The sequence below is a fragment of the Balaenoptera ricei genome, chromosome 1 (assembly GCF_028023285.1).
Source record: "Balaenoptera ricei isolate mBalRic1 chromosome 1, mBalRic1.hap2, whole genome shotgun sequence".
In the NCBI taxonomy this organism is placed as follows: Eukaryota; Metazoa; Chordata; class Mammalia; order Artiodactyla; family Balaenopteridae; genus Balaenoptera; species Balaenoptera ricei.
This window is the reverse complement of record NC_082639.1, coordinates 132,572,868-132,586,402: the sequence shown is the minus strand read 5'-3', so window position 1 is coordinate 132,586,402 and position 13,535 is coordinate 132,572,868. Positions and strand designations below refer to the sequence as shown.

Below are 13,535 nucleotides of genomic sequence, written 5' to 3'. Positions count from 1 at the left end.
AACAGACATTTCTCCAAAGAAGATATACAGATTGCCAACAAACACATGAAAGGATGCTCCACATCACTAATCATTACAGAAATGCAAATCAAAACTCCAATCACCTCACACCAGTCAGAATGGCCATCATCAAAAAATCTACAAACAAAAAATTCTGGAGAGGGTGTGGGGAAAAGGGAACCCTCTTGCACTGTTGGTGGGAATGTAAATTGTTACAGCCAATATGGAGAACAATATGGAGGTTCCTTAAAAAACCAAAAATAGAACTACCATATGATCCAGCAATCCCACTACTGGGCATATACCCTGAGAAAACTATAATTCAAAAAGAGTCATGTACCACAATGTTCATTGCAGCACTATTTACAATAGCCAGGACATGGAAGCAACCTAGGTGTCCACTGACAGATGAATGAATAAAGAGGATGGGGCACATATATACAATGGAATATTACTCAGCCATAAAAAGAAATGAAATTGAGTTATTTGTAGTGAGGTGGATGGACCTAGAGACTGTCATACAGAGTGAAGTAAGTCACAAAGAGAAAAACAAATACCATACGCTAACACATATATATGGACTCTATAACAAAAACAAAAGCAGAAAAAAATGGTTCTGAAGAAACTAGGGGCAGGACAGGAATAAAGACGCAGATGTAGAGAATGGACTTGAGGACACGGGGACGGGGAAGGGTAAGCTGGGACGAAGTGAGAGAATGGCATTGACATATATACACTACCAAATGTAAAATAGCTAGTGGGAAGCAGCTACATAGCACAGGGAGATCAGCTCGGTGCTTTGTGACCACCTAGAGGGGTGGGGTAGGGAGGGTGGGAGTGAGATGCAAGAGGCAGGGTATATGGGGATATATGTATACATATAGCTGATTCACTTTGTCATACAGCAGAAACTAACACAAAGTTTTAAAGCAATTATACTCCAATAAAGATGTTAAAAAAATAATAAAAGAAATAAAAAGAGCTTTTCACATTAGAATAGTAATACCTAAAATTATCAGGAGATAATGTGGTACAGTAGAGAGAACACTGACCTCCATGCACAGCTATGGGACATTGAACTTCTTTGACCTCAGTTTCCACATCTACCAAACAAGGAAGTCAGACTTCAAGATCTATAAGATCCTTTCCAATACAAGAAGTCTAAGACTCTTGAAACCTCTTAATGATAACCCCCAGAGTAAATTTCCAACCACTAATTTGAAAGTTCTTAGAATTTAAAATAGTCATAATTTTGCTGCTCTTCTGCTCTAGCCCACTTCAGAACTCATACCTTTTGATGGTTTAGCCAGAGAACATAGTGTTTTCCCAGAGTTCTTTTTTCCAAGTAGAACTATGCTCCAGTTAGACTTCCTCTGGTTTACTTATTCCACATTTTACTGAAATTTGGCATCCAACTACTCAATGAAACATTGCACCACAGTTGAAAGCTACAGATCATTTATTACCTAGGGTCCTCTCAAATTTATTCCCAGAGAATGAGAGTCTGAGAGCAACTGAAAGAACACTTCTAAACCTGAAGTCTTTTTTCTAGAGGCAGCTGAACTCAAGTGCAGGGGTCTGGTCACCTTGTCTGTCATCAGAGAAGTATATGGCCAGGGTCAAGTATACTACAGTTCTCAAATACTACAACCACTTGTAGTTAAGTGAAATCGGGTTGAAATGAACAAAAGAGGCTGAATATTAGTTGTTTTCATAGGGTTGTTGTAAGGTTTTAAGATAATGTATGTAAAGCACCTGATATAAGGAAGGTAAATAGTAGTTGGTGGTCGTTATCAAGGAACACCTAGATTTACTGGGCTCAACTCTCATCACACCCATCCCTCACTCTAAGCCTTTGCCAAAAAGAAATCTGTAGTTCCCCATAATTGTTATGCTTTCTATTGCCACTGGGCCATTTCATATGCTGTTCCCTTTGCCTGTTCCAACACCCTATTCCACTTCCTTTAACTGCTTAACTCCTATTCAACATTTTAAATTTCAAAATGTATTCATAAATTCAACAAATATTTATTGAGCACCTACTATGTCCAAGGCACTGCCTTTGCTGTGCGTATATCAGGGAACAAATCAGACCAAAACTCAGCCATGTGTCCCCCAAATATGTCTTGTAATCACCAGCATGATTCTCTTTATCCCCACTGGACTGTTTGCTCCCTGGGAGTGAGGACCACGCCTTTCATAAAAATACAGTACCTTTTGCCATTTGCAACAACATGGATGGACTTGGAGGTCATTATGTTAAGTGAAATAAGTCAGATAGAAAAAGACAAGTACTGTATGATATCACTTATATGTGGAATCTAAAAAATACAACAAACTAGTGAATACAACAAAAAAGAAACAGGCTCACAGTTACAGAGAACAAACTAGTGGTTACCAGAGGGGAGAGGGAAGATGGGAAGGGCAAGATAGGGGTAGGGGATTAAGAGGAGTAGGGGATTAACTATTAGGTATACAATAAGCTACAAGCATATATTGTACAACATGGGGAATATAGCCAATATTTTATAATAACTATAAATGGAGCATAACCTTTAAATATTGTGAATCACTATATTGTATGCCTGAAACTTACATAATATTATACAACTATACTTTAATAAAAAGAAAAATAACACAATACCAAGCAAACGTCTGGTGTAAAGTAGGTGCTCAATATTGAACAAATAAATTATTGAGCAAATAAAAATTAAGAACTAAGAATAACTGGGGCTTCCCTGGTGGCGCAATGGTTGAGAATCCGCCTGCCAATGCAGGGGACACGGGTTCGAGCCCTGGTCTGGGAAGATCCCACATGCCACGGAGCAACTGGGCCCGTGAGCCACAATTGCTGAGCCTGCGCGTCTGGAGCCTGTGCTCCGCAACAAGAGAGGCCGCGATAGTGAGAGGCCCGCGCACCGCGATGAAGAGTGGCCCCCACTTGCCGCAACTAGAGAAAGCCCTCGCACAGAAACGAAGACTCAACACAGCCATAAATAAATAAATAAATAAATTAATTAAATAAATAAAAAATAAGAATAACTGAAATAGGAAAGGGACAAAATTTTAGTCATGTTGTCAGACCATTAATTATAACAGCAGCATGGGGAGAAGAGAATTTTTAGTCCCTGATCAATTGGACCCTAGAAACCTTCCTGCTAGTCACTAAGGACCTTATTCTCAAAGATCACAACTCTCTGAAAGGAGAATTGTACATCTGTTTGATTCCAGGCACAAGTTTAAATTTCCCCTGAATTTTCATGTTTTTCCCAAAGGGAAAAACATTTTTTAAGATGTTTATAAGGCAGCTAATAGGGCAGCAGAGAAAAAAGAATGTGACAGTCCCAAGGAGCTGTGATGTACAGTGACTGACTTTCAAAAATGATTTTGAAGAGACCAGTGAAAAGGGTGGCACTTGTGAAAGAGGAGCATGAAAAGAATATTATGGAAAGAGAAGGAAAGTTAAAAAGCAGGAAGAAAATACATTGTTAAGAAAGAAGCACTATGGAGGAAAGACATTGACAGTTAAAGGCCAGGAAAACAGCAGAAACAATACAAGTAGAAAATATAATTATTATAAGTTACTCATGAAATTGTTTTATTTGATTTACTCAATGGCTCTGTAAGTTCTGGTAGGGAGGTGCTATTCTTCCCATTTCATAAATAAGGAAACTAGAGCTCAGAGACTTGCCTGAAAAACATAGCCAGTAATCAATGTTCTCTGATTTATGGTCTAAGAATTTTCCCACAAATAGGGGAAAGATAAGATCAAAAATTAAAGAAAAGAATAAAGAGCAAGTAGTGCCTGATAAGTGTTTGTTGACTGAATGGGAAACAGACGTAGGACAGGAAACAGAATGGAGACACAAATTTCAACTTCAGTGGAGACTATTTCTCAGGAATCACTAAGCATTTGCAAGACTTTGGCTCCTGACACCCACAGTTATGGCAGGCATTTAGAACTCCTGAGGTTAATATGACAATAGTAAAAAACTCCTGCTCCAGAGGAAATCACATTCTACTGGAGAAGAAGACATGCAAATGAACAACATGAGCAATAGCAATAATAACACCAGCAAAACAGTACGGTATATTTTAAAAGAAGTACGTACACAATTCCGTGGTGCCAAGAGCAAGCACAACTCTGCTGGTGGGGAAGAGGGAGGGGATGGTTGAAGAGGGCTTGTGAGTAGGGTGACTTCCGAGCTGCATTTTGAAGTAGTGTTTTTGGAAGCATAGTGAAATGAAGGCATTCCAAATAAAGAGAGTAGCATTTGCACAGGAGTAGAACAGAAAAGGACCTGATGGCTTAGGGAGCTGGAATAATTCAGCAAGGCTTGAGTTCAAGTGTGTGGCATCATGCTAGGGACCATTTACTTTACAGATGGTGGCAAGCCATTGGAAGTTTTAAAGCAAGAAAGTACTGTGGTTAGATATATAGACTAGAAAGACCATTATTGAAATATTACTTCCAGTTTAGAGAATGGAAAGGAAGTAATGAAATGGGGAAAAAAAAGAACCGTCAGGCATAAATTTACTTTCATTGAATTTCTATTTTTTATTGGTCATGCTTTCACAGTTTTATTATATGTGCTTGATAAAGAAAGGCCATTTTGATCTGAGATAAGGAGAAGAGAAGTTCAGAGCAAAAGATGGAAATTATTTTCACATTGGTGTCCTTGGCTTGCAGACCACTTGGAGCAGTACCGCAGGTGAAGATCTCCAGCTCATGCGCTGACCAGGGTAGGACCTTAACATTTAGTAATTTCCCTTCTGTTTCCCTTCTGAATGTGGCCAGCTCACCACCAGCCCACCAGTGAAAGAGAAATAGGAAGGAAGCTTCATCCTCTACCCAATGCACCATTGGCAACACTGAGAAATGGAGCTGAGAACTCGAGAGGCAAACCAGGGCCCTCCGCTTCTCTTCATCATTCCTGACAACAGATAGAAAAAAGGCAAACCCTCACCTCCTGTGGTCAGTGCTGATGCTCATCTAGGAACTTCATTCTCAGTAGCTACAGATTTTCCTAATTATTCATCTTAACTTAACTTGACACTGGGTTCTATTGCCTTTCACGAGAAAGGTCTTGGGAGACTGTAAACCTATGTGGTTGGGAAAAGAATGTTCTGCACTAAATGGGGAAGGAGAGGAGCTGCAGATTTCCAGCTTTCACAGCTTGTCTGCCTGTGGAAACTGTGCTGCAACATACCCTTGAAATCATTTGGGTGGGCCTTGTTTCTGAGGAAAGAAAGAGGCCCCAGAACCTCCCAAGTGAGTGAAAGAATGATTTCCAGATAGTCAAGTGGAGCAGCCTCTTGCTACATGAGCTGGATGTGCTTGGCAGTCTCTCCCTGTGGCTGGCCAGTATCCTGAGGTTAGCAAAGCAGAAGGCAAATCTTTTGGGAGCTAAAAGACATATGCACGTGCCAGCATTTTTGACAAATGCTCAGTTAATTGTTTTCTATGATTCTTCTCTTGAGACACAGACTGTGTACACCAGGCACCAAGAACTACCCCTCCCACCATCCTACACCCCAGGGGAAACTTCATAATTACACACATTTGGGCCAAGAGTCTACCCCACAGGAAATGGACAGATCAGCCCCTGCAGATGAAAGAATGATGCAGGGCATGGGAAAGCAGAGAAATCTCCTGAGTGAGAAAGAAGATAAACTCACACAAGTGAAGCCAGAGAGTTTATATACCAACATGAGAAACTCAGAATTTCTTATAAGGATACCCAGGAAATGATGGTCAGAAGAGGCTTGGGTAAATTGAGGAGAATTTTGGATTGTTCCATAACTGGTGAATAATTTAGTATTTGAAAACCTCAGCATTCCAGGATGGAATTCAATTTGGGATGAGTTCCTGGGAATCGTGGCATGTACAGTGGGTTCAAAAACAAATCACGCATATGTAGAGGTGAAACAGGGATTTCAACTATAAAATCCATAAATTTCATGACTTTTTCCTTCCAGATCTAGCTCTTTTACAATTTTGCCTCTTCTTTTGTCTATATCATTCTCTAGTTATGCGTTCATCTCTTGCCATTTGTTCATCAAATATTTATAGTTGTGCACTGTGTAAGATGCCTACTACTCTGCTCTCATTGAATTGGAAAGGTTTAGAAGGTGTATCCCCTCTGCACAAACGCTAATTGGACCAGAATCTTGCCTGTAACACAGCAGTGTTGCTTACTCAAGCAATAGACTGGAATGGTTAAAGAGCCCCAGTTCTACTAGTGACACTGCTCTAGAGATTGGTTTCACAGAAAGATAACTCAGTTTTGATTTATTTTTGTCAAAGGTTTTGAATCAAGAGATTTATGTGTTAGATATAAAAGTCAACATTTCTCTATGTTAAGGTACTTCTTTGTTGCTTCCATTAAATGTTGATTTTATGAACAATGACAACAATAACGTGCTAAATCAACTTCACAACAAAATCTGGAAACTAAGTAAGTTCCAATTAGAAAACTAAGTTGCTGAGTTACTGATTTAAGGATTAGTTATTCATTCTCTTTGAATCCAAAACTCTCAAATAAAATGGAAACGTCCTTGAAAATAAGTTGAATGTAAAAGATGTTGAAATCATAAATGTGAGAGAGAAAAGAAGTTGGGTAATGATTGTGAACATCTAGGGAAATCTGTAAATAAACTTCAACAAAATGTTAACTGAGCAAACTAGAATACAAGAGGAGAAAGTATCAACAATAAAAAAACTCATCAAAAATTTTGCCATCAGGAAATAAGTTAGACAAGAATTAGTATTGGTGAATTCAGATTTAAAAATTTGACCAACACACTCAGTATAAGAAGAAGAATAAAATGATATAAAGGCAAAGAAAAGAGTCTGAGAACAAGGGGAGAAATGGAGAGAAATTGGACTGGCTTTTCCTTTACAAAATATAAAATAAAAGAAAAGGTAAAGAACTTATCTTGAGCAATCATATTGATTTCTTCTGGGGAAAAAGAAAAGTGTTTGGTTTTAGTTTGTTTTATTAACCAGGAGACAGCTGGGTCTGCGATAGAAATAGTGACCAGAAAATTTTGCTGGATAAAAGATCCCACCACAGCTCTGAAATGAGTACAAGACTATTTGCATACAGAGTGTACTTTAAGAAGTGGTAGTAAAACATTCTGGTATGATTTGTTTGGGAAAAAAAGGAGAAAAAAAAAGCCCTCAATGAAGCCTCTTTCAGACATGTGTCATGGGCTTTTTGTTGCTGAACTCTTCCATATTAACAAACTAAATTGTTCTTCCTTTCATTCTTTTGGCCACAGGACAGATGAAATTCACCAAAGTCTCTACCACAGACATTCTCAGATGGTGCTAATAAAAAAGAAGAAACCCACACCAGAATTGGTGGTCCACATTGTGAGAGTCACTAAATATCATCACAAAGCAATAATTATCCTACAGCATGCTTGGTGGCTCAACATTCTGAAATGTAAGTGTCAAGAGCATACAGTTTCAACAATGTTGCTAATGGGAACTCATGTTTTGTGTTGGGTGGTCTTCTGCTCTGCCTGGTGGTCCTGTTTCTGCCTGCTATGACAGCACTAATGGTTTCATGTAGTCCCCAATCCTACACAGTATTCACTTGTCTCTCTTTAGTAATGCACGACAAGTCATAAAAGACAGACTACCCAGAAATGACATTGCAAGTATTCCAGATATTTTCTCTCTTGGTGGTGACAGTTCCAAATCAAGTTGGCTCAGTATTTAAGTCAAAGCATTTTTCTAAGTGGCGGCTCAAAATGCAGCCTTAGATCTGGAAAATCAAACTGGGCTCTTCTTGCCTCTTCCATCATTGCTTGTAATAAATACTCAACTCTTTGACCGCAGCTAGAAGCTTATGATAGATGATACAGAATAGATTCCAACTCTCTCTTTCCCAGATGCAAAGAACTCATCTTTTGGTTAGAGAGACTTCACTACCTTTTAATAAGCATAGGCAGATCATTTTACAGACTTTCTTGCCACACTCATTTAGGATTTATTTCCCAAGGTCTCACAAAGAGTAGAAAGGGAAGGTTCATAGCTGCACAGGATGTCAATACAATCTCTGTTCAGAGGGTCAGAGAGTCACATACCCCAAAATTAATCCAGGCAGCTATCCTAGTTTTAACTCTAAAAATGGTATAAGAACATTCTTCACGATAAGCTGACCTACGACTCTGTACTTGCAGGACCATAGAACAAGAATTTAATCTCAATAGAATTTTTGGAATCATCAGTTGGGCTGGGTTTGGGGATTCAGTTCTAGGCCCCCTAAACCACCCATCCTAAACTCATCTCCCTGCAAACTCCTTCAGTACTCACAGCCTCTACCATTCACTGGCTATTTTACTACATTTGGCCTTGTATTGTGGTTAAATTTTTGTAGTCATTCTTCTTTGTCTATTTCTCATCATTATAAGTTCCTTGAAATCAGATAACCAGACATATTCACCTTCATATACCCAGTGCCTAGCACTGTGCCTGGTACATAGCAAAGGATCCATACATTTTTTTAATGAGTAGATTAAATTTGGCCCTGTTGGATTGAAGAAAGTGATTACAAGGATGAGTGTCTTTCTTCAAGGTCTCTCTAATTTAGCACATGGCTCGATACAGAGTAGATGCTCAATAAATGCTAGTTGGTTAGTCATTTCTCAGACAGTTACTTTCCTCCAAGTGGAAAGAAAAGCCTGCCAAAAATGAATGTATGCCAGCAAAGCCAATTACTGTTTTTTTCACTCTTTCTGGTGATATGAAACCTTTCCTCCTCTCACTCAGGACCCCCAGTACCCAAGAACAAGAAGGGATCTAAGCATATAAACTGTTTACCACAGCAACCATAATATCTGAAGCCAAAACTTTGTCACATGTTCTTACACCAGGAGAGGATATTTGAAAATATGACCAGCATGGATCATTCAAGGTGTTTGGTTTTTAGTACTTCTGATCACCAAAAAAAAAAAAAAAAATCAGAACACCTTCTGTTCTTTAAGAATTTCCAGTTGGACCTTCACAATTGTATGAGAAAATAAATATTGGCCCACTTTTAAACTGTATGACACACAATACAAAGATTAGGGCTATAAACAGAATATGTATTTCTGCATTAAATATACATTAACTAATTTGGTGAGTGTACACATGAGGAAATGGTTTGAGGCCTTTACTAATTTACGTACATACTTCACTGGATAGCTTAAAGCATGAGATCTAAAATGAAGTCAAAGCCAAAAAGAACCAGAGAGGAAAATAAAACAGATGGCAGAAGAGTAGGGTGTCATAAGAGCAAAGGGATACAGGAGGATAAAGGAGGCAGTACAGAGTTACACAACCTGATAGAGAAAATTGGAAACTTATTCAACATCTATTCAACAGATTCATAACTGTGACTCTGAGGTGCTAGGCAAGGAGCTAAGAACTGTAGAAGACACCAGGATAATAAAATCCACCCTGGTGAGGGAGAAACTCTCAGTCTAGGGGCAGTGTGGGTAAGTGAGTGGGCAGAGAGAAAATAAGGACAGCTATACATATAAATATAACGGAAAGCAGAAGTGATCATTGCCAAAAGAGAGGTTCAGATAAAGCGTTGTGGGAGTTCAGTGAAAGGAAATATCTCTTCATTGAAGGATGTTTTAGGGTAATTTTATAAAGTAGATGATATTCAAACTCAGTCTGATAGAAGCAATTCAGATGGTGTAAAGGGAGAAAGGGCACTCTAAGTGGAATTAACAATATGAGAAAGGCATGAAAGCAGGAAATCTACTAGATCTGTTCAATGAGTATCAAGTGTTCCATTTTGTCTAAGGTTTAAGGTATGCATAGGGACATAGTGAAAAATGGGGCTGATAAGGTGGACTCTGGTTGGATTATAGACAGCCTTGAACAGCAAGCAAAGGGATTTGGAATTTATTCAGCAGTCTTTGGGAGCTATTCAAGGTCTGATGAAATCAGAGCTGTATTTTCAAAAGCTTAACCTAAAACAATACAAAGAGTAAGTTAGAGGAAGAAGACCGGGGCTGGGAGATGAATTTGGACCAGTATAAAACTGAATAAACATCTTCCAGAAGGAGGTGACTGCTAAAATGTCATGATACTATTAAATGTGACAAATATTGCTGCCTGTTTTAGTCAATATGGTAAAATGTGTCATCAAAGACCTGGATGGGAGGCTAGCATGAATTGGAAGTGAGTTAGGGAATGACACCTGCAGGACCTTTAGTGTCAGGAGTGAACAAACAGGCAGAATCAAGATGACCAATGACTTTCATGGTTAAGTCACCTATAGTTTCTCACCATAGATGGAGGAAGATAGTAGAGGAAAACGTCAGAGAATGTGAGGCAGACTTTAGGACTGTGGTCCGTTAGAGTGAGGGTTATACTGACAAGAGGCTTCAGGCAAGTGTGGCGTTTTGCTGAGGTGATTCCAAGCTTTCCTTGAAAGTTTTGTCTTCAAGGTGGTCTTTCCAGGTCTTCATTTTTTAAAATATTTTATTGAAGTATAGTTGATTTACAATGTTGTGTTAATTTCTGCTGTAGGGCAAAGTGATTCAGTTATACATGTATATATTCTTTTTCATATTCTTTTTTTCAATTATTTTTTAAAAACTTTTTTCCCAGGTCCTAAAGAGCCCATGAGGGTCTTTGTTGATCCACCAAGTTAGTGACACAGATCATAGAAATATAATATCCTCTCGATGATGTGAGAACTCAGCTTAAAGAATTTTCTCCTCTAGAGCTAATTTTTCCCAAATCACCCATTTATTCTTTCAGCATGTATTTATTGAATAACTACATTTGCCAGGACCTAGTCTAAGTGCTTTGTGAACAGATAAAAAAAATCACTACCCTCCTGGAGCTGACATTATAGAGGATAAAAACATGAAAATATTAAACATAATAATTGAGCGAATTATGTATTACATTAGAAAGTGATAAGTTCTACTGAATAGATAAGTAATTAAATAGATAAAAATAGAATAAAGTCAGAGGGATCACAAGGGTGGAGTTGGGTTTGAGGCAATTTACAATTTTTAAAAGGCGGTCAGGGCAAGCCTGATGAAAAGGACATAACGAGCAAAGGCTTGAGGGAAAGGAGTGAGTTATCTATGTGAGTATCTGGAAGAAGAATGCTCCAGATGAACCCACTAGCTCAAAAGCCTTGAGGCAGGAATGTTCTTGTTGTGTTCTAGAAAAAAAATGAGACCAGTGTGAGTGACGCAGCAAGTGAGGGGGTGAAGACTAAAAGATAAGATCAAAGATAGAAGAGAGGGCAGAACATGAAGGGTCTCTAGGCCATATAAAGACTGGCTTTTCCAGTGAGTGACATGTGGAGTCATTGGAGGGTTCTAGGTCTAGGACTGACTGGATCTGACTTGCATTTTTTTTTTTTTTTTTTTGACTTGTATTTTGAAAGCATCACTCTGGCTGCTTTACTGAGCATAGATTTTAGGGAGTCAAGTATGGAATCAGGGAGACTATTTTGGAGGCAATTACAGTAATCCAAGTGAGGTAAGATCATGTCTGGGCACAGATTAGTAGTAACAGAGGTAGCAAGAAGTGGTCTGATTCTAAATACGTTTGTTAGTAGGGCCAACAGGATTTCACGGTGAATAAAATATGGAATGTGAGAAGAGAGGAGTCAAGGATGACTCAATATGGTTGATCCCAGCAACCAGAAAGATAGAGCTGCCAAAAATTGAGGTGAAGGAGGTAACATACGGGACAGGCTTGGGAGTTCAATTTTGTACATATTATATACATATGGAAATGATACATAGGCATTTAAAATTCTGGACAGAGGGCTAGAGATATAAACTTGGGAATCTAGCATAATGATGGTATTTAAAAGTGTGAAACTGGATAAGTTCACCAAGGGGATAAATGTTGATAAAGAGGAGAATCTGGGCTGTTACAACATTAATAGTTCTGGTGAAAGAGGAGGAACCACCAAAAGAGATTGAGAGAGCATAACCAGGAAGGCAGGAGGAAAACCAAGAGAGTGTGTGTTCTGGAAGCCAAATGAGTAGAGGGTATCAAGAAAGAGGGTCCATCAGCAGTGTCAGCTGTTGGTGCTCTATCAAGTAAAATGAGCGCTGAGAGTGACCACTGGATTTATCATCAACGTTGTGAGTGACCCTGACCACAGTAGTTTCAGTGGACTGGTGAAAGCAAAAAACTGAATGGAGTGGCGTTGAGAGAATGGGAGAGGAAAGGCTGGAGACAGCAAGTATACACAATTCTTTTGAGAAGATTTTCTGAAAAGGGGAGCAGGAAATCAGGTGGTAGTAGTAGAAGGAAGTGGGGTAAAAACTGGTTCTTAGAATTTTTGTTGCTCTTGGTTTCTGTTGTAGACTGAATTGTGTCCCTGCAAAGTTCATATGTTGAAGCCTTAACCCTCAGTATCTCAGAATGCAACTACACTTGGAGATAGGGCCCTTAAAGAGGTAATTCAGTTAAAATGTGGCAGTTAGGGTGGGCCCTAATATAATATGCCTAGTATCCTTATAAGAAGGGGAGATTAGGACACACAGAGATTGACATTAGGGATACACGCACACAGAGGGAAGACCATGTGAAGACCACAGCGAGCTGGTAGCCATCTGCCAGCCAAGGAGACAGACCTCAGGAAAAACCAAACCTAACTCCCTGATCTTGGACTTCTAGACTCCAGAATTGTGAGAAAATAAATTTCTGGTGTTTAAACCACCCAGTCTGTGGCATTTTGTTATAGCAGCCCTAGGGAACTCATAGAGTAGTTTTAAGTTTTTATTTTTGTTTCTCTTGCGGGGGTGGGGGGGACAGTTTTTTAAATGGAAGAAATAATTATAACACATTTGCGTGCTTTTTAAGAAATATCCAGAGGGAGAAAATGATTATCTAGGAGGCAGAGGAGGAAAACTGATAAGAGAGATATTTGTTGAGAAAGTTAAAGTGGATGGGATCTGGTCTTTGTTATTCATTTCCCAGAGCTCCTCTTAGCCTTAGGCCTCAGTCAAGGACCATAAAATAAACCTTCTCTGATTTCTTGATAGTGATTATACCAGAATCAGTAAACTTAATAAGGGAGAGGAAGAGACTCTACCAAACCTGGATTTCTAGAAAAATCATGGATCTGTTAAGAGAAATAGATCAGAAAAAGAGAAATTAAAGTGGAAGAAAAGAGAGAGACAGAGTCGAGGAGAGTCAAAAAAAAGAAACAAGATGAATTTAACTTTGTCTGCATTTGGTAAGATATGTAGGTGGAGATGTTCTTGTGGGTGTTGAAATTGCTGAGAAAAATTTAGCAAAATTCAAAGAAAGAGATGGGGTAAGTCTAGAAGTAAATCTTCCCTAAAAGATTACATTTCCCATGAACAATTTTCTTACTACGAAGAGTTCCTGCCACCACACCACCCCCACCACCTCCTTTAAAAAAAAAAAAAAAGGATGTAATAGTTATTAAGATATAGCCATTGTGACGAAAAAGTGGTTTGGTAAAGGGAAGTTGGTTAAGAACACGTTCCGTTTGGGAAAAGGAAAATGACTATTCAAG

General features: G+C 38.8%; 1 long non-coding RNA gene across 3 annotated transcripts in view; it reads right to left on the bottom strand.

The window, feature by feature from the left end:
* The window catches only part of LOC132373280 (uncharacterized), a 205,689-nt gene that overhangs the window by 43,401 nt on the left and 148,753 nt on the right, over positions 1 to 13,535 (bottom strand). The window lies entirely within an intron of this gene.